Source organism: Heterodontus francisci, chromosome 37 (assembly GCF_036365525.1).
Source record: "Heterodontus francisci isolate sHetFra1 chromosome 37, sHetFra1.hap1, whole genome shotgun sequence".
Taxonomy (NCBI): domain Eukaryota; kingdom Metazoa; phylum Chordata; class Chondrichthyes; order Heterodontiformes; family Heterodontidae; genus Heterodontus; species Heterodontus francisci.
The window spans coordinates 41,386,773-41,412,493 of NC_090407.1; the positions used below are offsets into that span (position 1 = coordinate 41,386,773).

Below are 25,721 nucleotides of genomic sequence, written 5' to 3' on the forward strand. Positions count from 1 at the left end.
TGGCTAAGGGCCTGGAGGTGGTCAGTGGTTTGTGAAGCAGCGCCTGGAGTGGCTATAAAGGTCAATTCGAGAGTGACAGACTCTTCCACAGGTGCTGCAGATAAAATTGGGTGTTGGGACCGTTACACAGTTGGCTCTCTTCTTGCACTTCTGTCTTTTTTCCTGCCAACAGCTAAGTCTCTTCGACTCGTCACTCTTTAGCCCCGCCTTTATGGCTGTCCGCCAGCTCTGGCGATCACTGGCAACTGACTCCCATGACTTGTGATCAATGTCACAGGACTTCACGTCGCGTTTGCAGACGTCTTTAAAGCAGAGACATGGACGGCCGGTGGGTTTGATACCAGTGACGAGCTCGCTGTACAATGTGTCTTTGGGGATCCTACCATCTTCCACGCGGGTCACATGGCCAAGCCATCTCAAGCGCCGCTGGCTCAGTAGGGCGTACATGCTGGGGATGTTGGCCGCCTCGAGGACTTCTGTGTTGGAGATACGGTCCTGCCACCTGATGCCAAGGATTCTCCGGAGGCAGCGAAGATGGAATGAATTGAGACGTCGCTCTTGGCTGACATACATTGTCCAGGCTTCGCTGCCGTAGAACAAGGTACTGAGGACATAGGCTTGATACACTCAGACTTTTGTATTCCGTGTCAGTGAGCCATTTTCCCACACTCTTTGGCCATCCTGGACATAGCAGCGGAAGCTTTCCCATGCGCTTGTTGATTTCTGCATCGAGAGACAGATTACTGGTGATAGTTGAGCCTAGGTAGGTGAATTCTTGAACCACTTCCAGAGCGTGGTCGCCGATATTGATGGATGGAGCATTTCTGACGTCCTGTCCCACGATGCTAGTTTTCTTCAGGCTGATGGTGAGGCCAAATTTGTTGCAGGCAGCCACAATCCTGTCGATGAGTCTCTTCTGAGTGGGATGTTACTGCAGCATCGTCAGCAAAGAGGAGTTCCCTGATGAGGACTTTCCGTACTTTGGTCTTCACTCTTAGACGGGCAAGGTTGAACAACCTGCCATCTGATCTTGTGTCGAGGAAAATTCCATCTTCTGAAGACTTGAATGCATGTGAGAGCAGCAGGGAGAAGAAAATCCCAAACAGTGCAGGTGCAAGAACACAGCCCTGTTTCACGCCACTCAGGACAGGAAAGGGGTCTGATGAGGCGCCGCTATGCTGAATTGTGCCTTTCATATTGTCATGGAATGAGGTGATGATACTTAATAGCTTTGGTGGACATCTGATCTTTGCAAGTAGTTTGAAGAGACCAGGTTTGCTGACGAGGTCAAAGGCTTTGGTGAGGTCAATGAAAGCAACGTAGAGGGGCATCTGTTGTTCGCGGCATTTCTCCTGTAGCTGGCGAAGGGAGAACAGCATGTCGATGGTGCATCTCTCTGCTCGAAAGCCGCACTGTGCCTCAGGGTAGATGCACTCAGCCAGCTTCTGGAGCCTGTTTAAAACGACTTGAGCGAAGACTTTCCCCACTATGCTGAGCAGGGAGATTCCACGGTAGTTGTTGCAGTCACCGCGGTCACCCTTGTTCTTATAAAGGGTGATGATATTGGCATACCTGTGGTACTGCTCCCTCATCCCAGCACGGGCAAAGCAGTTCATGGAGTGCTGAGAGTATAGCAGGCTTGGCACTCGATTATTTCAGGGGTAATGTCATTCTTCCCGGGGCTTTTCCACTGGCTAGAGAATCAATGGCATCACTGAGTTCCGAATTTGTTGGCTGTTTGTCCAGTTCATCCATGACTGGCAGAGACTGGGCTGCATTGAGGGCGGTCTCAGTGACAACATTTTCCCTGGATTACAGTTCTAGGTATGGCTCCACCCAGCAGTCCATTTGCTTGCGTTGGTCAGTGATTGTGTCCCCTGATTTAGACTTGGCGGGGGGGGGGGCAATCTTCCTGATGGTTGGCCCAAAAGCTCTCTTAATGCCATCATACATTCCTCTGATGTTTCCGCTGTTGGAGGCCAGCTGAATACGACTGCATAGGTGTTGCCAGTAGTCATTTGCGCAGCGCCTGGCTGCTCTTTGTGCAGTGTTTCTGGCTGCTTTAAGTGTTAACTCGCTGGGGGCTTTCTTGTAGTTCTACAGTGCAATGCGCTTAGCAGCTATGACAGGTTCCAGCTCTTCAAAGTAAGATTGAAACCAGTCTGCATTCTGCTTCTCACGTTTGCCATAGGTGGTCATTACTGAGTCATAGATGGCGTCTCTGATGTGGGCCCACTTGGTCTCTGCAACCCCTGTAGGAGTGTTTTGAAGAGCTTTTTCAAGTGAATTTAGAAACTTATGGAACAGCTGTGGTTAAGAAATTCTGTTAGTATTGATGCGCGGCGGCCCTTCTGCTTGGAGTGATGCAGCTTCTTTGGTTTGAGTCGAACCTTGCTGCACAACAGGGAATGGTCGGTGTCGCAGTCCGCACTGTGGAAGCTTCATGTGATTTGAACGCTGTTTAAAGAGACTCGCATTGTGACGATGAGGTCCAGCTGGTGCCAACGACGTTATCTTGGGTGCCTTCATGAAACCTGGTGACAGGGTTTAGTATCAAAAAACGAGTTGGTGATGCAGAGGTTATGATAGGTACACAACTCAAGCAGTCTCTGTCCATTCTCATTCATCCTTCCAATGCCATAGCGCCCAAGGCAGGAGGGCCATGAGTCATGGTCGGCCCCAACCCTGGCATTAAAGTCCCCCAGCAGGAACAAATGTTCGGTATTGGGAATGCTACTAATGATATTATGGAGTTCCTGGTAGAACTGGTCTTTAGCTTCAGGTGGTGAGCAGAGTGTTGGAACATTGATGCTGAGTAGGTGTACTGGACCAGAGGCAGTGAGCAGTCGGATGGACAGTATGCGTTCCGAGCCATTTGAAGGTGGCTCTATCATGCTGAGCAAAGAGCTTCTGATGGTGAAGCCCGCTCCATGCTGTCTTGGTTCTTCAGGATTCCTACCCTGCCAGAAGGTGGTGTAGTCTTGCTCTCTTAGAGATCTGCTCGCAGGGAGGCATGTCTCCTGAAGTGCTGCAATGTCAACATCGAGTCTACTGCTCTCGTTGTTAAGGACGGCGGTCTTCCGAGAATTGTTGATTTGTGTAAGGTCTTCCGACAGGCCAGGACACACAGTTCTGACGTTCCAGCTTGCAAAACTGCTGGTACCTTCTTTCCTTTTTTTGTCGTGCTTTTTGGTGCGGTGTTACAGTCCACTTGTCGGGCAATGACCCTAAGCTCCAAGCATTCATTGAAGCAGGTGGACTGTGGCGGAACAGAACCTTACTGACCGGGGGCTACCTGGTTTGAGGCAGGCAGTAGCTCTCCAGTGAGATACAATGACCTCTCCCATCGACAAAGGCAACCCGTGGCGCCCAATCTATACGCCAATTAAGCTGGACTTATAACCCGTAACTGCTGCCTTCCGTGTTGTTTGGTCGCTGTGAGGAGACTATGGAGTGACTTCTCCATGGCGCATGCCTGGGCGGATGCATGGAGGTTGTGAGTTGCCCAAACGTCAAAACCCCCCTCTCGACCTTCCTGGTGGGGTCCAAAGGAGTGCAGAGCATGACGTCTGGCACCAGTATGGCTGCAGGAACTGCCGGAAACATGCCAAAGGTGACACATGACTGCATTCGGGGTTCCGCTCCGGATTTTCTGTTAGGATTTACTCCCTTAGCCATGGCCTCTCCCAAGATGCCCACAAGGCAGTGGGGTTGTTAACTCCTATCCCTGAGCAGGGGCCCTAACAAGTAAGCTGTGTGATTTCATGGAGGGAGAGGGAAGGAGGGACGGGGTGCGGGGGACAGGGGGTGCGGAGGGGTGAGCTGGGAAGGGGGTGTGAGGGGGGGAGGGGATGCAGGGGGTGAGCTGGTAAGACCAGGTGAAAATAGTAACAGACCTCTAGACACCTTTCTCAACTGGTCGTAACAGAATTGGGTGCTAGCGTCCAGAGTTTTACCCACAAACAAGTGAAAGTGGAAGTGGGTAGCCAAATTGTTCTCAATCAAAAAGAGCAAATTTTCAATACAGGTTTTCTTGTGGTTGTGTGTGATTGAATACTAACATGACTACAATTGAATAGACTAGCTCTCCAAGCCAGGGTGAAGTAACTTGGGATAAGTTAAAAGCACTGTCTATGGAGGAGTTGAGGAAAATGGCTGAGCAGTGTGGGATGGCAAGGCTAGGAAGTCTGTACTCCTAAGGCTAGTGGCCAACCATTTTTCCCCTTGAATCTGAAGAAGGAGAAGCAGTGTTAGAAACAGAATCCGACAGGGTATTGTTAGCAAAGATACAATTGGAATAAAGGAAATTTGAATTTGAGGAAACAGAGAGGGAGAAAGAAAGAGCCTTCCAGATGGAATGTGAAGAAAAATAAAGACAGGAGAGGGAGAGAGGGAAAGAGGGAGAATATTCCAGAAAGAATCTGAAGAGAGCAAGCTGAAGCAGCTTGAGTTAACTAGGGGGTGACGGAGTCACCCTAGTGAAAGCATGGCCAATATGGAGGAGCAGAACTCAGGACTGGGCTGGATACAAGATTGCTAAAACTCACTCAATTAATTCCAAAATTCAATGAGGAAGATGTGGAAGCGCTCTTTGTGTCATTTGAGAAACTGGCAATGCAGCTAAAATGGCCAGCTGAAACCTGGTCTCTCTTATTGCAAAGCAAACTAACCGGAAAAGCCCATGAGGTTTATTCCTTGTTGCCAGATGAGAGTTCATCAAATTATAGAAACATAGAAAATAGGAGCAGGAGTAGGCCATTCAGCCCTTTGAGCCTGCAGTGCCATTCAATACGATCATGGCTGATCATCCAAACTCAATACGCTGTTCCCGCTTTCTCCCCGTATCCCTTGATTTCTTTAGCCCCAAGAACTATAAATATATTCAAGAAAGAGTTAGATAATGATTTGGCCTCAACTGCTTTCTGTGGTAGAGAATTCCACAGGTTCACCACTCAGGGTGAAGAAATCCCTCCTCGTCTCAGTCCTAAATGGCTTACCCCTTATCCTTAGGCTGACCCCTGGTCCTGGACTCCCCCGCCATCGGAACATCCTTCCTGCATCCAGTCTGTCCAGTCCTGTTAGAATTTTGTAGGTTTCTATGAGAACCCCTCTCATTCTAAACTCTAGCGAATAAAAGCCTAATCGACCCAATCTCCCTTCATACGTCAGTAGTGCCATCCCAGGAATCAGTCTGGTGAACCTTCACTGCAGTCCTTCCATATCAAGAACATCCTTCCTCAGATAAGGAGACCGAAACTGCGCACAATACTCCAGATGTGGTCTCACCATGGCCTTGTACAATTGCAGAAAGACATCCTTGCTCCTGTACTCGAATCCTCTGGCTATGAAGGCCAACATACCATTTGCCTTCTTAACTGCCTGTTGCACCTGCACGCTTACTTTCAGCGACTGGTGCACAAGGACATCCAGGTCTCGCTGTACTTCCCCCTTTCCCAATCTATCGCCGTTCAGATAATAATCTGCCTTTCTGTTTTTGCCACCAAAGTGGATAACCTCTCTTTTATCCACATTATACTGCATCTACCATGTACTTGCCCACTCACTCAACCCGTCCAAATCACACTGGAGCTTCTCTGCATCCTCCTCATAGCTCACACTCCCTGTCTCGTCTGCAAAGGTGGATATATTACATTTAATTCCCTCATCTACATCATTAATATATGTTGTGAATAGCTGGGGTCCTAGCACTGATCCCTGCCGTACCCCACGATTCACTGCCTGCCACTTGGAAAAAGACCCATTTATTCCTACTCTTTGTTTCCTGTCTGCCACCAGTTTTCTATCCATGTCAGTACCCTAATCCCCATCCCATGTGCTTTAACTTTGCATGCTAATCTCTTATGTGGGACCTTATCGAAAACTTTTTGAAAGTCCAAATACACCACATCCATTGGTTCTCCCTCATCTATGCTACTAGTTACATCCTCAAAAAATTCCAGTAGATTTGTCAAGCATGATTTCCCTTTCGTAAATCCATGTTTACTTTGTCCGCTCATGTCATTGTTTTCCAAGTGCTCTGCTATTACATCTTTTATAATGGACTCTAGCATTTCCCCACTACTGATGTCAGGCTAACCGGTCTATAATTCCTTGTTTTCTCTCTACCTCCTTTTTAAAAAAATAGTGAGGTTATATTAGCTACCCTCCAATCCATTGGAACTGTTCCAGAGTCTATAGAATTTTGAAAAATGACAGCAATGCATCTATTTCTAGGGCCACTTCCTTATGTACTCTGGGATGTAAATCATCAGGTCCTGAGGATTTTCGGCCTTCAATCCCATCAATTTTTCGAACGCCATTTCTCTACTAATACTGATCTAGACCCTAGACTTCTCACTAGACCCTATGTTCCCCAACCTTTCTGGGAGGTAATTTGTGTCCTCCTTTGTGAAGACAGAACCAAAGTATGCATTTAATTGGTCTGCCATTTCTTTGTTCCCCATTATAAATTCCCCCGTTTCGGATTGTAAGGGACCCACATTTGGCTTGACTAATCTTTTTCTCTTCACATATCTATAGAAGCTTCTACCTTCAGTTTTTATGTTCTCTGCAAGCTTACTCTCGTACTCTATTTTCCCCTTCTTAATCAATCCCTTTGTCCTCCTTTGCTGAATTCTGAACTGCTTCCAATTCTCAGCTTTGTTGTTTGTTCTGGCCATTTTATATTTCTGCTCCTTGGATCTAGTACTATCCCTAATTTTTTTTGTAAGCCACGGTTGAGCCACCCTTCCTGTTTTATTTTTGCGCCAGACAGGAATGAACAATTGTTGTAATTCATCCAAGCGCTCTTTAAATCCATTGCCTATCCACTGTCAACCCTTTAAGTAACGGTCCCCAATCTATCATAGCCAACTGACTATCCTCGGGGAATATGAATTAGTACCCGAAGCCTACGACCAAAAGTTTAGAACCCTCAAGAAGCAAGCTAATCAAACTTATTTGGAGTTTGAAGGAAGTAAGCAGCTGGCTTTTGACCAGTGGCTGAGGGCTTTAAAAATACAACTCAGCTATGAGACTCTCAGAGAAGTAATTCTGTTACAGGAATTTAAATAAAAGCAAAATACTGCAGATGCTGGAAATCTGAAATAAAAACAGAAACGCGCTGGAAAAACTCAGCAGGAGGAATTTAAATACCCTCTCCCATTCTCAATAAAAAAAATGTAGAGGAGCAGCTTAAAAGCAAAATACTGCGGATGCTGGAAATCTGAAATAAAAACAAGAAATGCTGGAACCACTCAGCAGGTCTGGCAGCATCTGTGGAAAGAGAAGCAGAGTTAACGTTTTGGGTTTCGTTCCGTAGAAGGGTCACTGACCCGAAACGTTAACTCTGCTTCTCTTTCCACAGATGCTGCCAGACCTGCTGAGTGGTTCCAGCATTTCTTGTTTTTATATTAGAGGAGCAGCTTGTTCAGGGAGCCCGGCAAGCAGCTGTTGTGGCTGATGAGTTTGCTTTAATTTATAAGTTGGTTTCCCAGGGGAGAACCTCTCCTAATCACCCCCACAAATCCGAAAAGGACAAAAGGTGGGAAGGTGATATCTGCCCAGGTAGTCCTGGAAGAGAAAGGAAAGCAGGAGACACAGGGGACCCTCCTCCAGCCAAAAAAGGTGCTGTGAGCAAGAGTGAGACACAGAGACCTTGTGTGCTTCCATTGTAATAAAGCAAGGCATTTAAAAGCTGACTACTGGAAACTAAAGGGAAAATCGGTTAGGTTAATCAGGGCACACCCACTCAGTGAAGACGAGGGCCTAATGGAAAACACTACAGTTAAAGCCATAGCTTATTCTGTAAGAGTGCAACCCAGGCAGCTTACTGTGGCCAGTACAGGAAATGTTAATCGGATTCCTGAAGGTTATCAGGGTTTTGCATCTGAAGGGAAAGTAACCCCATATCCCTCGAGTGGGGCAAGCAAGCCCTTAGTAAGTCTCAGGGACGACTAGATCCCTTTTACTGGGAAAAGGCCTGACCTTTCCCCCAGAGAGTGCAATGAACACCAAAATGGTGGTGAATGGTACTGGAAAGCAGTGTATGCCTGTACCTGTACACCGGGTGCACCTGGAGTGCGACCTAGTATCGGGACCGGTGACTGCAGGGATTGTCCCTAATTTGTCTGTGGACGGGGTTGACCTGCTCCTAGGTAATGATCTGGCAGGGGTAAAGGTGGTAGCCTCCCCAGTAGTGAAAAGAAAGACCGCAGGTGGTCAGAGAGACAAGGCGGTGGCTGGAGACGGACCCCTGCAGAGCCCCTGAATGCGTAGTGGGTCAGGCCATGATCAAACCAGCTCCCCCGAGGAGACTGCATTGACACTGCAGGCAAATGACCATGAGGTCTGCCTGTCTGAGACTTTCTTTGGAAAGTTAGGAGACCCAGGGAATTAATTAAATGGATTTTCCCCGAGGGGCGGTTCAGCGAGCCGACACAGTATTGCGAGAGTTAGCACAGGCTGCCCAGTCTGAAAGTGAAGCAGAGGGAGCCCCTAACTGCTACTATTTAAAGAATGAGGTACTGATGAAGAAATGGAGTTGCCCTCACAGACCTGAGGACAAGCAGTGGACAGTAGTTCACCAGGTAGTGGTGCCACAGAGGTACCGGGGAGAAATATTAAGAAGGGCCCATGAGACTACAATACCTATACATGCCAGTATATGAAAGACCAAACCCCGCATAAGACAGAAATTTGACTGGCCAAAATTCCACAAGGATGTGGTGGAGTACTGCAAGAGTTGCCACATGTGCTAGGTTGAGGGGAAACCCCCACCTGCAGTGAAACCTGCACCCCTAAGTCCTGTACGGGTGTTAGGAGGACCCTCCCGCAGAGGGCTGGTGAACTGTAAGGGACCCCTGCTGAGAACAAGAGAGGACAGGCAGGTACACAGCTGGCAAAAGTTTAGAAAGAGGAGGGGGAAAAAGTGACCAAGAGGGCAGGTTAAAGGAAGTCCGGGAGGAATCTCGGATGAAAACCCCTATTGTCTTGTCAGCCAACCGTGAAAAAGTTGAAAAGTTAGACCCACATCCTCCTACGTAAATGCAGACTCTGGAAGCACCCCACCAGGGTTGCTAACAGCATATACAGGAACCTGCAGAGACAAAAAGAGAGACCTCGAGGGGGGCACAGAAACTATGAGGGTGATGCTTCACCCAAAGTGCCAAAGGAACATGCAGTCAAGTGTGCACAAATACCTGCAGGTAGGAGTGTCCCAGAGAACAAAGGGAGATTAACAGAAAATCCTCCCCCGCAGTCAGAGGAAAAGGGAACCACTCATCCCCTGAAGTCAAAAATCTTTGTAAACCAGCCTTGGCACCCAGAAGAGATCATTTTTAATGAGATTTCAGATTGGTGAATGACTGGAAATGTTTGAGAGAAATGCATGGTTTTCTTCCTGTATCTTATATTTCTCTCTAACTCTGTAATGACATGTGCCAAATTTCTTCAAATCGCATTTCATTCCCCTGGGTGTGGAGGTGTCAAGCAACACCACCCCCCCACCCCCTCCCCCCTCCCCCTGCCAAGCCTGAGGCACACATGATTTCACCACATGAACATTAAAACTTAAAAATTGCAAGTCCCTGGCTGGAAGGACATTTGCATAGTACCAAACGGTGTTGAAACAAAGGAACCAGTCCCCGCCCCGATATACAGAAGAGACCTGGTCAAACCAGTCACGTGAGCACCTGATGGCCAACTAGGGGAGTTTTATACTGTAAAAACAGAATTTGAACACAGAACGCTGTGTACTCCTGGAAGTGAAGCAAGAATTACCTCCTCTCCTGTCTGCCTGCTCATCTCTCAGGGAAATGAATCTTGTGAAGACACCTGAACCTCAGAGAGAAAGGTTTCCTGCATGAACAAGGTTTAAGCAGAATACTGGGCCCCAACGAAATGCAAGAATTACCTACAAAAGGACTATATTGTGAGCGAAGCACAGTAACAAGATATTGCCTCAAACTGTTCCACTTTATTTTTTCTTCTCTTTTCTGTCCCTATCTGCAAGTGTATATCGCATGCTAGCATGGGCACGTTGTATATCCGTAGGTGTGAACCGTATTAGAGTTTAAGTTTAATAAGTTTCACTTTTTTTCTTTAAACCAAAGAAAGCCTGTTTGTGCTCACTTCTTTGCCTTATAATTGGAAAACTGTGAAGAATTCACAAAAGGAGAGCTCAAAACACAGTGTGTTTAAAATTAAACCCTGTTATAATAAGACCAGGTGAAGATAGCAATAGATCCCTAGACACCTTTCTCGCCTGGTTGTAACAATCAGGAAGGAAAGTTGGGTAGTTAAGAATAGGTCAAAAAAGTAAGAGGCAAAATTCATAGAGCAGGTGAAAGAAAGGGAAACTAAAACAATTTGGCTTGGGGCTAGGTGGAAGCAGCAGAATGGATAGTCTAGGTCTTGGTGACAAATATATTCATGGGCTCCTCAAACTTGTTTTGAGGTGAGGGTAAAAGGGGAAGACAAAAAAGAGTTTAAGGAGCCTGGAGTTCTTTTTGCCAACCAGACAGTTTCAGCATAGGAGTGTAAGACTACATTCATCAATTCCTTTACTGTTTGTTGGACATTGTATTATTACCTTAAATAGCATATCATTTTAGTCCCACACAATTGCACTTACTACATGACAGAGGATGTATGCAAAAGTACTTCCAATTAAAGCTCATAAATGTACTCTCTGCTGTCAATGAGAGGCTAAAAGGCATACTCCTGTTCCTATAATCTCAGGTGAATGGAAACTACAGCAAATATGTGTTTCACATGAAATAGATCTGAAATATACAAGATATTAAAGGAATTTTACAATTAAACATCTAAATTATGCTCGTTCACTACGTGCTAAAGGTACAGTTATACTGTAGCTATTGGCCTCAGACCAGTATTTATGGTCAACAGAACCGAGCCATTCAATCGGTGAACAAAATATGTTGCTGTTGCAACTTTAAACTGTTCAGAGGCTACTTTTGTAGATACGAACTAGATGGTCATATTGATGCCTGTGTAAGCAGCTGACAAGCTGAAATCTTTCTATTACTCCACTCTGGGAGGTATGCAGCTCTATGGATGCTAGCATCTTCAGATACTTTACACAAACGGCCATTCGTCGTATGCCAGTGCAGACAACATATGCTGGCAGGCTATGCAACTATGGCAGAGATAGGGAGCATTGGAGTGTTATGACCCAATCTGATTCTGTTCCAAGACCAAAAATGGCCCCTGGGTAAATTGTCTTCATACAGATTCTTGAAATCAAAGACAATTAGAATAATGGGAATTGACCTTATGGACACTTCCACTGGGAGCTGTTCAGCCTCCCATAACATTTTGTTCTGCAGGCAAGAGTCTGGTTTCAGATAGACTCTTTTGAATACCCTATGAAGAAACTGGAATCAAGAATCTGGATTTTCATTCTTTAAGTTCTGTGCAACCTCAGAGTTACAGACTTTATTGTTACAAATTGCATCCTGTAACATATTTTCAACTCTAAGCTTAATCAGTGGTTTGCATTACTGTATGTTTATACTGGTTAGAACATACTCTAATTTGTACTTTTGACAAGTAGACTCTGTCAGAAAACAAATTTTTATTAAAATTGTTATTTCATTTTAAACATACATACACTCTAGGCAGTGGCCAAATCCAATTATGTTCCAATAAAATAGAGCCATTACTAATTATAAAAGGTTAAGAAAAAATTCAATAGAAGATACTTTCAGAATCACTCTTACACAAGCAATTTTATGTTACTGCCGAATTACTCTGCTTATTTATTGTCCCATTTATTCAGTGAGGCAAGTTGGAGACAGAAACATTAGAAGCATGCCTTTTTACTTTTTTTCCAGCAAACTATACCAACAAGTAAGCCAAAAATTGCACTGATGCTGAAGTTTAGCTGTCCTGCCCATTGATAGTCAAAAGCACGGTCATCCGACTCCAGTGGCAATGTTTATGATTGTTTGGGTAGCGCTGCTTCCAGAAGTGCCAGCATAAACCTGGGGAAAAATATAAACTCCAAAGCAGCGGTTTCACAAGAACACAAGAAATAGGAGCAGAAGTAGGCCATTTTGCCCATCAAGTCTGCTCCGCTATTCAATACGATCATGGCTGATTTTGGGCTTCAATTCCACTTTCCTGCCCTCTCCCCATATGCCTTGATTCCCTGAGACACCAAAAGTCTATCTATCCCAGCCTTAAATATATTCAATGATGGAGCATCCACAACACTCTGGGGTAGAGAATTCCAAAGATTCACAACCCTTTGAGTGTAATAATTTCTCCTCATCTCAGTACTGAATGATTGGCCCCTTACCCTGAGACTGTGTCTACGCGTTCTAGATTCCTCGACCAGTGGAAACAATCCCTCAGTGTCTACCCTATCAAGCCCTTTCAGAATCTTGTATGTCTCAATTAGATCACCTTCATTCTTCTAAACTCCAGAGAATATAGCCCAATTTAATCAGCCTCTCACTAGATGACAACCCCCTCATCCCAGGGACCAATTTAGTAAATCATTGCTGCACCACCTCCAGTGCAAGTACATCCTTTCTTAAACGTGGGGACTAAAACTGCACTCAGTATTCCAGGTGCGGCCTCACCAAAACCCTGTACCATTTTAGTAAGATTTATTTATTCCTGTACTCCAATCTCCTTGCAAGAAAGGCTAAAATGCCATTTGCCTTCCTAATAGCCTGCTGCACCTGCATGTTAACTTTGTTCCTTGTACGAGTACCTCCCCCAAGTCTCTCTGAACATCAACACTTACCAGTTTCACACCTTTTAAAAAATATTCTGCTTTTCTATTTTTACGACCGAAGTGAACAACTTCACACTTCCCTGCATTATACTCCATTTGACATCTTGTTGCCCACTCACTTAGCCTGTCTATATTTCTTTGCAGCCTACCTTTCCACTATTCATCAGCAACCTTAGTTACATTACCCTCAATATTAATGACTTGAATAAAAAGATAGAGTGTAAATAGCTGTGGCCCCAGCACTGATCCTTGTGGCACTCCACTATTCACTGCCTGCCAACTTGAAAATGCCCCGTTTATGCCCACTCTCTGCTTCCTGTCTGTTAATCAATCCTCTATCCATGCTGATATATTACCCCCAACACCAATAGCCTTTATCTTGCCTATTAATCTTTTATGTGGCACCTTATCAGACGCCACTTGGAAATCCAAGTATACTACATCTACTGGTTCCCCCTTTATCCACCCTACTAGTTATATCCTCAAAAAACTCTAAATAAATTTGTCAAACAGGATCTCCCTTTAGTAAAACATGCTGACTTGTTCTGATCATACTATGCTTTTCCAAGTGCAATGTCAAGACTTCTTTAATAATAGTTTCCAGCATCTTCCCAATGACTGATGTTAGGCTAACTGGCTGGTAGTTCCCTGTTTTCTCGCTACTTCCTTTCTTGAAAAGCGGTGTAACATTTGCCAACTTCCAATCTGACGGGACCATTCCTGAGTCTAAGGAATTCTGGAAAATCATTGCCAGCGCATGCACTCTCTCTTCAGTTATCTCTTTTGGAACCCTAGGATGTAGGTCATCTGGTCCTGGGAACTTGTCAGATTTTAGTTCCTCATGTTTCTCCAATACTTCTTCTCAGATATCAATATCCTTAATTTTCTCTCTCTTTTTAGCCCCTAGCTTACTGCCTATTTCTGGTATGGAACTAGTGTCTTCTACTGTGAAGACAACACAAAATATTTGTTCAATGCTGCTGCCATTTCCTACGATGATTTCTCCTGTCTCTGCCTCCAAGGGACCAACGTCTACTTTAGCTACTCTCTTCCTATTTAAGTACTTATAAAAGCTTTTACAATCGGTTTTTATATTGCTGGCTAGTTTACTCTCATATTCCATATTTTCCCTATCAACTTTTTGGTGGCCCTTTGCTGGTTTCTAAAACTCTCCCAACCCTCAGACTTGCTACTATTTTTTGCAACATTGTAAGCCTCTTCATTTAGTCTAATACTCCCCTTAACTTCCTGAGTGAGCCAAGGATGAGTCTTTCTTGACCAGTTTTTGTCTTTGAACGGAATGTACTTTTGTTGAACCCTTTGAATTGTTTCTTTAAATGTTACTGTTCATTTACCGCCATACCTTCCAGTCTATTTACCCAATTAACCTTAGCCAGTTCTCCCCTCATACTTTCGTAATTGGCTTTAAGTTCAAGATTCTTGTTTGTGATTGAAATGTTTCACTTTCAAACTTAACATGAAATTCAATTGTATTATGATCACTATTTCCCAGTGGATCTTTTACGATTACATTGCTTATTAACCTTGCTTCATTACACAGTACGATATCTATTATAGCTTTATCCCTAGTCGGTTCTACAACATATTGCTCCAAGAAACTGTCACGAAAACATTCTACAAACTCATCTTCTAGACCAATTTGATTGTCCCAGTCTATATGCAGATTAAATTCCCCCACAATTAATACATTACTTTTTTTTTTACACATTCCAATAATTTCCCATTTAATGTCCTGTCCAATAATATAACTACTGTTAGGGGGCCTGTAAACTACTCCCACCAGTGCTTTCTGACTCCTGCTATTCCTAATTTTCACACAACCTGATTGTACTTCATGATCTTCTGAGGTCAGATCCCTGCTTATTAATGTCCTTATGTAATCCTTTATTGTCAGGGCTACCCCTCCTTCTTTGCGATTCTGTCTGTCTCTCCGAAATATTGTGTACCCAGCAATATTCATTTCCCAACCTTGATCTCCTTGTAACCATGTCTCGGTAATGGCAATTAGATCTACATCATTTACCTCTATTCGCGCCACTGGTTCATCTATCATATTACAGATGCTTCATGCATTCAGATAAAGGAACTTCAATTTCATATTTTTACCCCTATTCCCGGCAATGACCTTATTTGCCAATGTACAATTTTTGTTAAACTTTTGTCCCTTCCTGTCCTATTCTGTTGGTAGCTACCCACATCACTATCCTGCTCAGTTGCCCTGACTCTCTTTGGATTTCTAAATTTCCCTTTACCCTTTACTGTAAGGATTAAACATTCCACACTGGCTTTATAAACTGGGGCATAAAGTACAAGAAGGTCACGATAAATTATATAAAACATTGGTAGGAAACAAGACTCCTGTGTAGTTTTGGGTGCCCCATTATAGAAAGGATATTAAAGCAACCAAGTGTGTACAGTGCAGATTCAAAAGGATAATGCCAAGTGATGGGAACATATAGATCGGAGGAGACTTGAGGTACTGGGACTCGGGTGTCAGGGCCTATATCAATTGGAACAGGTAATGCCAAGAAAGAAGTTTTTTTAATAATTAATTTTTGATTAGTATATGGAGTATATGGTTGAGAAGTCAGTAATGAGAGATCATTATTTAACACTGTTATTTAGAAAACCAGGAGAAGTTCCTAATATGGAATATGGAATGCTTTGGCACAGTGAGTATAATGGTTTTGAGCCAGAGACTATTGATTCTTTTAAGGGAAAATTAGATAAATATTTGAAGCAGAGGGTGGTGCAGGGGTATGGAGAGATTGAATCAAGTGGGATTTCACTTTGAATTGTTCTAGCAATCATCAGGGCAGGATACATTAATGACTTATCTTTGTCCTTTAAAGTTCGTTAGCTCTTCTGACTAGACACAAAAGAAAATGTGTTACGAAGTGATAGTGATCTCTTAGAATCAGAAATCCAATTAAAATCAAGAAAATGGCTTGGAACAGTCAAATAATGAACCGAGACAGTTTACTTGGAAATGTAGGAAAGATGATGATACTTTCCCTATGCGGCTGGCGTGGCAAATATAATGCATTAAACACAGTTGCAGGTAGAAGAAATTTTAATTATCCCAAGGAAAAAGTCATCACTTGGAAGAATAAGACTTTGCACACTCGCGCTTTCAACAGTTTAACCCCCCTCCCAATCCACAGTTCGAGATTCTGTAAAGTCAACCCATCAGTGATATCACTATTACAATCAGAAATAGAGTATAGGTGAATAACGGGAACAAACCTGCTCCTCCTGCATCAATTGCAAACACACACACATCGCCCTCACAGAATTACAAAACCTGGTCAGTGAGTGACCAAAACAAAACATTCCCGGCGGCGATCGGACCCAAGATGGGGAGGAGGATGGATGAACAGTTAGATGGTTGGACCCCAGGCCGGCTGGAGAGAGACGGCGATGAGCGGGAGACGGAGACTCTCTGCTTTAAATGGCGCTAAATCCAGCATTGGAGATGGAGGGAATCTCTGGCTTTTTTGTCGTCGTTGCGGCTAAAAACCCGAAGCGGCCGACGACGATTTCAGCACATTTCACACAGGATCAATCCCCGGAATCGCTGCTTCCAAAAGGGCGAGAGAATATCGTCCGTCACAAAGCTGAGGGAATTTGAATTTCTTTCTAGGAATGTCACCTACTTATACTCACAACTGACCAAGAATATATTTCAACAAACAACCGTTTACATTTACATGAATGAGGTGTGAATTAAATATCTTACCTAAAAATGACAGGACAGGTTAAGGTTTCTGTTTTTATATATAATATATAGAATGCGCTGCTCTCTGAAGATGCACACGGACTGTATGTCCACCACCCGCAGTAATTACGGCTCCGGCAGCGTCTCAATAAAAACGGTTCCCTCGGCAGGACAGGAGCCGCGCGCACCGGCTTCTAGCGATTTCGGCGGAGGGGGCGGGGCCGCACGCGCAGTTGGTGTGCGCCGGCGCTAGAGCGGGGCTGAGGGAGGTTGGTGTTGCGACGATTTTATCTTTTTTTCCGTTGTATATATATTTTTAAAGAAGCAATATTTGCGGAGATTTGTTTTGAAAGACTGAGGATATTTAGGAAAGGAAACATTAAAGTCATTAGAGCTTGACTGACATAGGTAACTAGGTTTTAGGGGGAAGATAGTGCAGCTTGGGTCAGGTGAGAGATCCCTTAAAGATTTAGTCAGCAACAATTATGGGTTTTCGGGATTTTTATGCATTTTATTTGTTTTTTTTTACTTTGATTAGCCTAGCTGAAAAGATTACCACATGACCCTACTTTTAAACGGTTTCTCTGTCTCCCTTTTTGTTACCCAATGTTTACTGCTAACTGCTGGCTCTGACAATCTCGCATTCAGCAAAGAAATGAGCGCAGGATCCTCACTGTATTTGTAATTCATCTTCAAATTATTCGGGTGAATTGGCACGTTCACTGCTAACCCTCTAACTTCTGGCCATTTAAAAATCCCAGCTTCACTGCCTGCATTAACAACAAAAAACTCAACGTACACTGTTCTCCAAACCGTCTACGCCTCCCCCACCAATTGAAAAATTCCAGCTGCGTGGAATTAGTGGTGCCATGGATATGAGACTTGTGCTGTCAATTTGGCAGTTGATCTGCAGTACTTTAGTTGAAGGGTTCTGGATTCATGAATAAGGCATCCAGCTGCTTGCTCTGCCCTTTGAAGGGGAAACCATTTTGTCTAGGTCTCTACTTTTGTTTCTATTTGATATTAACTTTTTAGGGCAAAGATTTCAGTTGCGGCTGCAAGAAAATTGAAAAGAAAGAGAAATCTATCTTCCTTTCACAATGAAAGAAGATAGTTGGAACTTGACTACATATCAAAGGTGTTGAATTAGACTAATCACATGGTGTGCTTATTCACAGGCCTTTGATTTTTTTTAAAACAATCTCATTTTGAAGAGCTGGAACCTGTCATAGCCGCTAAGCGCATTGCACCGTTGAACTACAAGAAAGCCCCCAGCGAGTTAACCTCTGTAGCACTTAAAACAGCCAGGCGCTGCGCAAATGACTACTGGCAACACCTATGCAGTCATATTCAGCTGGCCTCAGACACTGGAAACATCAGAGGAATGTATGATGGCATTAAGAGAGCTTTTGGGCCAACCATCAAGAAGATCGTCTCAAATGTAAATCAGGGGACACAATCACTGACCAAGCAAAGCAAATGGACCGCTGGGTTGAGCACTTCCTAGAACTGTACTCCAGGGAGAATGTTGTCACTGAGACCGCCCTCAATGCAGCCCAGCCTCGACTAGTCATGGATGAGCTGGACGTACAGCCAACAAAATTGGAACTCAGTGATGCCATTGATTCTCTAGCCAGTGGAAAAGCTCCTGGGAAGGACGGCATTACCCCTGAAATAATCAAGAGTGCCAAGCCTGCTATACTCTCAGCACTCCATGAAGTGCTTTGCCTGTGCTGGGACGAGGGAGCAGTACCACAGGACATGCACGATGCCAATATCATCACCCTCTATAATAACAAAGGTGACCGCGGTGACTGCAACAACTACCATGGAATCTCCCTGCTCAGCACAGTGGGGAAAGTCTTCGCTCGAGTCGCTTTAAACAGGCTCCAGAAGCTGGCTGAACGCGTCTACCCTGAGGCACAGTGTGGCTTTCGTGCAGAGAGAACGACCATTGAGTTAGAATTAGAATTCGAACATTACAGCGTGGTACAGGCCCTTCGGCCCTCGATGTTGTGCCGACCTGTGAAACCATCTGACCTACACTATTCCATTTTCATCCATATGTCTATCCAATGACCACTTTAAATGCCCTTAAAGTTGGCGAGTCTACTACTGTTGCAGGCAGGGCGTTCCATGCCCCTACTACTCTCTGAGTAAAGAAACTACCTCTAACATCTGTCCTATATCTATCACCCCTCAACTTAAAGCTATGTCCCCTCGTGTTTGCCATCAGCATCTGAGGAAAAAGACTCTCACTATCCACCCTATCTAACCCTCTGATGATCTTATATGTCTCGATTAAGTCACCTCTCCTCCTCCTTCTCTCCAACGAAAACAACCTCAAGTCCCTCAGCCTTTCTTCGTAAGACCTTCCCTCCATACCAGGCAACATCCTAATAAATCTCCTCTGCGCCCTTTCCAAAGCTTCCACATCCTTCCTATAATGCGGTGACCAGAACTGCACGCAATACTCCAGGTGCGGTCTCACCAGAGTTTTGTACAGCTGCAGCATAACCTCGTGGCTCCGAAACTCGATCCCCCTACTAATAAAAGCTAACACACCATATGCCTTCTTAACAGCCCTATTAACCTGGGTAGCAACTTTCAGGGATTTATGTACCTGGACACCAAGATCTCTCTCTTCATCTACACTACCAAGAATCTTCCCATTAGCCCAGTACTCTGCATTCCTGTTACTCCTTCCAAAGTGAATCACCTCGCACTTTTCCGCATTAAACTCCATTTGCCATCTCTCAGCTCAGCTCTGCAGCCTATCTATGTCCCTCTGTACCCTACAACATCCTTCGGAACTATCCACAACTCCACCGACCTTCGTGTCATCCGCAAATTTACTAACCCACCCTTCTACACCCTCATCCAGGTCATTTATAAAAATGACAAACAGCAGTGGCCCCAAACCAGATCCTTGCGGTACACCACTAGTAACTAAACTCCAGGATGAACATTTGCCATCAACCACCACCCTCTGTCTTTCAGCTAGCCAATTTCTGATCCAAAGCTCTAAATCACCTTCAACCCCATACTTCCGTATTTTCTGCAATAGCCTACCGTGGGGAACCTTATCAAACGCCTTACTGAAATCCATATACACCACATCCACTGCTTTACCCTCATCCACCTGTTTGGTCACCTTCTCGAAAAACTCTAAGGTTTGTGAGGCACAGCCTACCCTTCGCAAAACCGTGCTGACTATCGCTAATGAGCTTATTCTTTTCAAGATGATTATAAATCCTGTCTCTTATAACCTTTTCCAACATTTTACCCACAACCGAAGTAAGGCTCACAGGTCTATAATTACCAAGGCTGTCTCTACTCCCCTTCTTGAACAAGGGGACAACATTTGCTATCCTCCAGTCTTCCGGCACTATTCCTGTTGACAATGACGACATAAAGATCAAGGACAAAGGCTCTGCAATCTCCTCCCTGGCTTCCCAGAGAATCCTAGGATAAATCCCATCTGGCCCAGGGGACTTATCTATTTTCACACTTTCCAAAATTGCTAACACCTCCTCCTTGTGAACCTCAATCCCATCTAGCCTAGTAGTCTGAATCTCAGTATTCTCCTCGACAACATTTTCTTTCTCTACTGTAAATACTGACGAAAAATATTCATTTAACGCTTCCCCTATCTCCTCTGATTCCACACACAACTTCCCACTACTATCCTTGATTGGCCCTAGTCTAACTCTAGTCATTCTTTTATTCCTGATATACCTATAGAAAGCCTTAGGGTTTTCCTTGATCCTATCCGCCAATGACTTCTCATGTCCTCTCCTTGCTCTTCTTAGCTCTCCCTTTAGATCCTTCCTGGCTAGCTTGTAACTCTCAAGCGCCCTAGCTGAGCCTTCACGTCTCATCCTAACATAAGCCGCCGCCTTCCTCTTGACAAGCGCTTCAAATTCTTTAGTAAACCACGGCTCCCTCGCTCGACAACTTCCTCCCTGCCTGACAGGTACATACTTATCAAGGACACGCTCCACATTTCGATTGTGCCTATCCCCTGCAGTTTCCTTCCCCATCCTACGCATCCTAAATCTTGCCTAATCGCATCATAATTTCCTTTCCCCCAGCGATAATTCTTGCCCTGCGGTATATACCTGTCCCTGCCCATTGCTCGGGTAGACCTAACCGAATTGTGATCACTATCACCAAAGTGCTCACCTACATCTAAATCTAACACCTGGCCGGGTTCATTACCCAGTACCAAATCCAATGTGGCATCGCCCCTGGTTGGCCTGTCTACATACTGTGTCAGAAAACCCTCCTGCACACACTGGACAAAAACTGACCCATCTAAAGTACTCGAACTATAGTATTTCCAGTCAATATTTGGAAAGTTAAAGTCCCCCATAACAACTACCCTGTTACTCTCGCTGCTGTCGAGAATCATCTTCGCTATCCTTTCCTCTACATCTCTGGAACTATTCGGAGGTCTATAGAAAACTCCCAACAGGGTGACCTCTCCTCTCCTGTTTCTAACCTCGGCCCATACTACCTCAGTAGACGAGTCCTCAAACGTCCTTTCTGCCGCTGTAATACTCTCCTTGATTAACAATGCCACAACCCCCTCTTTTACCATCCTCTCTGTTCTTACTGAAACATCTAAATCCCGGAACCTGCAACATCCATTCCTGCCCCTGCTCTACCCATGTCTCCGAAATGGCCACAACATCGAGATCCCAGGTTACAACCCATGCTGCAAGCTCACCCACCTTATTCCGGATGCTCCTGGCGTTGAAGTAGACACACTTTAAACCAGGTTCTTGCTTGCCAGTGCCCTCTTGCGTCCTTGTAACATTATCCCTGACCTCACTACTCTCAACATCCTGTACACTGGAACTACAATTTAGGTTCCCATCCCCCTGCTGAATTAGTTTAAACCCCCCCGAAGAGCACTAGCAAATCTCACCCCCACCCCCCCCCCCCCCCCCCCCCCCAGGATATTGGTACCCCTCTGGTTCAGGTGAAGACCATCCTGTTTGTAGAGGTCCCACCTACCCCAGAAAGAGCCCCAATTATCCAGGAAACCAAAACCCTCCCTCCTACACCATCCCTGCAGCCACGTGTTCAACTCCTCTCTCTCCCTATTCCTCGCTTCGCTATCACGTGGCATGGGCAACAACCCAGAGATAACAACTCTGTTTGTTCTCGCTCTAAGCTTCCACCCTAGCTCCCTGAATTTCTGCCTTAAATCCCCATCTCTCTTCCTACCTATGTCGTTGGTGCCTATGTGGACCACGACTTGGGGCTGCTCCCCCTCCCCCTTAAGGATCCCAAAAACACGATCCGAGACATCATGAACCCTGGCACCTGGGAGGCAACACACTAACCGTGAGTCTCTCTCGTTCCCACAGAACCTCCTATCTGTTCCCCTAACTATGGAGTCCCCAATGACTAATGCTCTGCTCCTCTTCCCCCTTCCCTTCTGAGCAACAGGGACAGACTCTGTGCCAGAGACCTGTACCCCATTGCTTACCCCTGGTAAGTCGTCCCCCGCAACAGTATCCAAAACGGTATACCTGTTGTTGAGGGAAACGGCCACAGGGGATCCCTGCACTGCCTGCTGGTTCCCTCTCCTTCCCCTGACGGTAACCCATCTACCTACTTTTACCTGAGGTGTGACTACCTCCCCATAACTCCTCTCAATAACCCCCTCCGCCTCCCGAATGATCCGAAGTTCATCCAGCTCCAGCTCCAGTTCCCTAACGCGATTCTCGAGAAGCTGGAGTTGGGTGCACTTCCCGCAGATGCAGTCAGCAGGGACACTCTTGGTGACCCTTACCTCCCACATTCTGCAGGAGGAACATACAACTGCCTTAACCTCCATTCCCACTATTCTAAATTCCCAACAAATCTACTGAAAAACCAAAAAAAAAGTCAAAACTTGTTAGCTTAGCAATCCGACGGACAGAACTTTTTAAATAAAAAGCTTACCTTATCAACACACCAGAGTCCTTTTTTTTTGGTTAGAGGAGGAGGGTTGGTGGGAGACACTACATGTGTAGCGTCTCGGGTACAGCCACCGCCCAAATATATAGTTTTTACTTACCCAGCAATCCCCTGGTCCTCCGAAAACAAAAGGGAATTAACTTTTAACTTGCACTGAAATTGACCTCCCAGCTGCAAGTTCGCTCCGTACCTCCGCTTCTGTCAAAGCTGCTGCAAGCAAAACTAAAAGAAATTGATTTTAAACCGCCCAAATATATAGTTTTTACTTACCCAGCAGTCCCCTGGTCCTCCGAAAACGAAAGGGAATTAACTTTTAACTTACACTGAAATTGACCTCCCAGCTGCAAGTTCGCTCCGTACCTCCGCTTCTGTCAAAGCTGCTGCAACCAAAACATTGACATGCTGTTCTCCCTTCGTTAGATACAGGAGAAATGCCGCGAACAACAGATGCCCCTCTACGTTGCTTTCATTGATCTCACCAAAGCCTTTGACCTCGTCAGCAGACATGGTCTCTTCAGACTACTAGAAAAGATCGGATTTCCACCAAAGCTACTAAGTATCATCACCTCATTCCATTACAATATGAAAGGCACAATTCAGCATAGCGGCACTTTATCAGACCCCTTTCCTATCCTGAGTGGCGTGAAACAGGGCTGTGTTCTCGCACCCACACTGTTTGGGATTTTCTTCTCCCCGCTGCTCTCACATGCGTTCAAGTCTTCAGAAGAAGGAATTTTCCTCCACACAAGATCAGGGGGCAGGTTGTTCAACCTTGTCCGTCTAAATGTGAAGACCAAAGTACAGAAAGTCCTCATCAGGGAACTCCTCTTTGCTGACGATGCTGCTTTAACATCTCATACTGAAGAGTGTCTGCAGAGTCTCATCGACAGGTTTGCGGCTGCCTGCAACGAATTTGGCCTAACCATCAGCCTCAAGAAAACGAACATCATGAGATAGAACGTCAGAAATGCTCCATCCATCAATATCGGGACCACGCTCTGGAAGTGGTTCAAGAGTTCACCTACCTAGGCTCAACTATCACCAGTAACCTGTCTCCCGATGCTGAAATCAACAAGCGCATGGGGAAGGCTTCCACTGCTATGTCCAGACTGGCCAAGAGAGTGTGGGAAAATGGCGCACTGACACGGAACACAAAAGTCCGAGTGTATCAAGCCTGTGTCCTCAGTACCTTGCTCTATGGCAGCGAGGCCTGGACAACGTATGTCAGCCAAGAGCGACGTCTCAATTCATTCCATTCATTCCCTTTGTCCTCCTTTGCTGAATTCTAAACTACTCCCAATGCTCAGGTTTGCTGCTTGTTCTGGCCATTTTATATTTCTCCTCCTTGGATCTAATACTATCCCTAATTTCTTTTGTAAGCCACAGTTGAGCCACCCTTCCTGTTCTATTTTTGCTCCAGACAGAAATGAACAATTGTTGTAATTCATCCATGCGCTCTTTAAATGCTAGCCATTGCCTATCCACTGTCAACCCTTTAAGTAACGTCGTCCAATCTATCATAGCCAACTCGCACCTCATACCTACATAGTTTCCTTTATACCCATATACCCATAATGCGCCACAGACAGCGAAGATGGAAAGTTCTGATGAAAGGTCACTGACCTGAAACATTAACTCTGTTTCTGTTTCCACAGATATTGGCAGGCTTGCTGAGATTTTCCAGCATTTTTTGTTTTTCTTTCAGATTTCCAGCATCTGCAGTACTTTGCTTTTACAGAAATTGCTGAGTTTCTTTTCCTAGCCATATAGTAAGGTGCTGAGAACACAGACCTTATAAACCTCAGGGTCAGCTTAATGTTATCCCATGCATGTTTCAGAAGCCGGCCAAAGGTAGTAGCTGCTTTCCCTATGCATGCATCAACCTCTGCATCAAGGGCCAGATTGTCTGTCGCCATGGGACCCAAGTAGCAGAATTTGCGAACCATTTCCTGTGGGGTGTTATTTATGTGATCGGGGTGGAGATGCAACACTTTGTCCCATTACCATGGTTTTTTTTGATGCTTATAGTAGAGGAGAACAAGTTACAGGTACGAGAGAGACAGTCCATGAGTCTTTGCAGCTGGGTTTCTGTGCGACCGACCAATGCAGCATCATATCTGATCAGGACGCGATGTGTTTTTGTCTTTGCTTCTAGCCTTGATAGACTGTAGAGCTTGCCATCTGACTCATTCCATATTTGCATGGAAGGTGAAGGTCAGGGCCATGGAGAAGAAGACTGAGTTGGGGGCTGGGGCACAACCCTGTTTCACTCCATTCTTCACTCTGAAACTGTTGGAAGTGGAGCCATCAAACTGTACAGTGCTGTGCATGTTGTCATGGAAGGAGGAGATGAGACTGAGGAGCTTCGGTGGACAGCCGGTTTTCCCCAAAGCCTTGTAGAGCCCTGCTCTGCTGACTGTTAAATGTCTTAGTGAGGTCTACAAACGTGAGGTAAAGGGTTATACCTTGTTCCCTACATTTCTCTTGTAGCTGGCAGATCATGTTCACAGTAGATTTGCCCGCACAGAAACCGCGCTGCGCTTCCGGATACACTCGGTCTGTAAGTAAATGGAGTCTTTCAAAGGCCTTCCACATGATGCTAAGGAGTGAGATGCTCTTGTAGTTGTTAGTCTCCTATGTCACCTTTTGTTTTTTTTATAGTGTGCTGATTTTGGCATCACGCAACTCCTGTGGAACAGAGCCTACTTTCCAGCCGAGAAAGTCATAAAGGTGTGGCAAGAGATGGGACTTTCTGTGCTTGAGCAGATCAGCTGGGATTCAGTCCTTGCCTGTTCGCTAGGTGGTCTATGGCCTTCTCGAGCTCCAGTGATGGTGGCTCTTCTAACTCATCCATGACAGGATGTTGTGGGAAAGTGTCGAGTGCGGACTGAGAAATGTTCAATTCAGGAGTACAGCTCACAGTAGTGTTCAACCCAGTGGGCAATCTGTTTATTCTGTTGGTGAGTACTTTACCATCTGTTGACTTCAGGAGAGCAATTTTGGTGATGGTAGGGCCAAGTGTCCTCTTGATCCCTTAGTACATAGCTCGTAGATTTCCTTTGTCACATACCATTTGCATTTCTTGACATAAGCTGATCCAGTGTTTGTGTGTGCAGTATCTCCCTCTCCTCTGCACGGCTAGCTTGGCTACTTTCAGGTCATGCAGTGCCTTAGTTATTTTGTGCATCATTTAGGCTTTGCTTTACGCATCAGTGACAGTTGAGTAGGTCTCCATCCAGCCCT

The 25,721-nt window shown here is 45.2% G+C and overlaps 1 protein-coding gene and 1 long non-coding RNA gene across 2 annotated transcripts in view; one reads left to right on the forward strand and one right to left on the reverse strand.

Moving 5' to 3' along the window:
* tmem269 (transmembrane protein 269) overlaps positions 1–16,662 on the reverse strand; it is a 142,457-nt gene extending 125,795 nt beyond the window's left edge. The window contains exon 1 of the mRNA XM_068017005.1: positions 16,527–16,662. The gene's annotated coding sequence lies outside the window, so the exon portion shown is untranslated. The remainder of the gene's footprint in view (positions 1–16,526) is intronic.
* Positions 16,663–16,748: 86 nt separating this feature from the next.
* Positions 16,749–25,721, forward strand: part of LOC137351931 (uncharacterized) — a 65,321-nt gene continuing 56,348 nt past the window's right edge. The window contains exons 1-2 of the long non-coding RNA XR_010969598.1: positions 16,749–16,774; positions 25,140–25,438. This is a non-coding gene — a long non-coding RNA (uncharacterized lncRNA). The remainder of the gene's footprint in view (positions 16,775–25,139; positions 25,439–25,721) is intronic.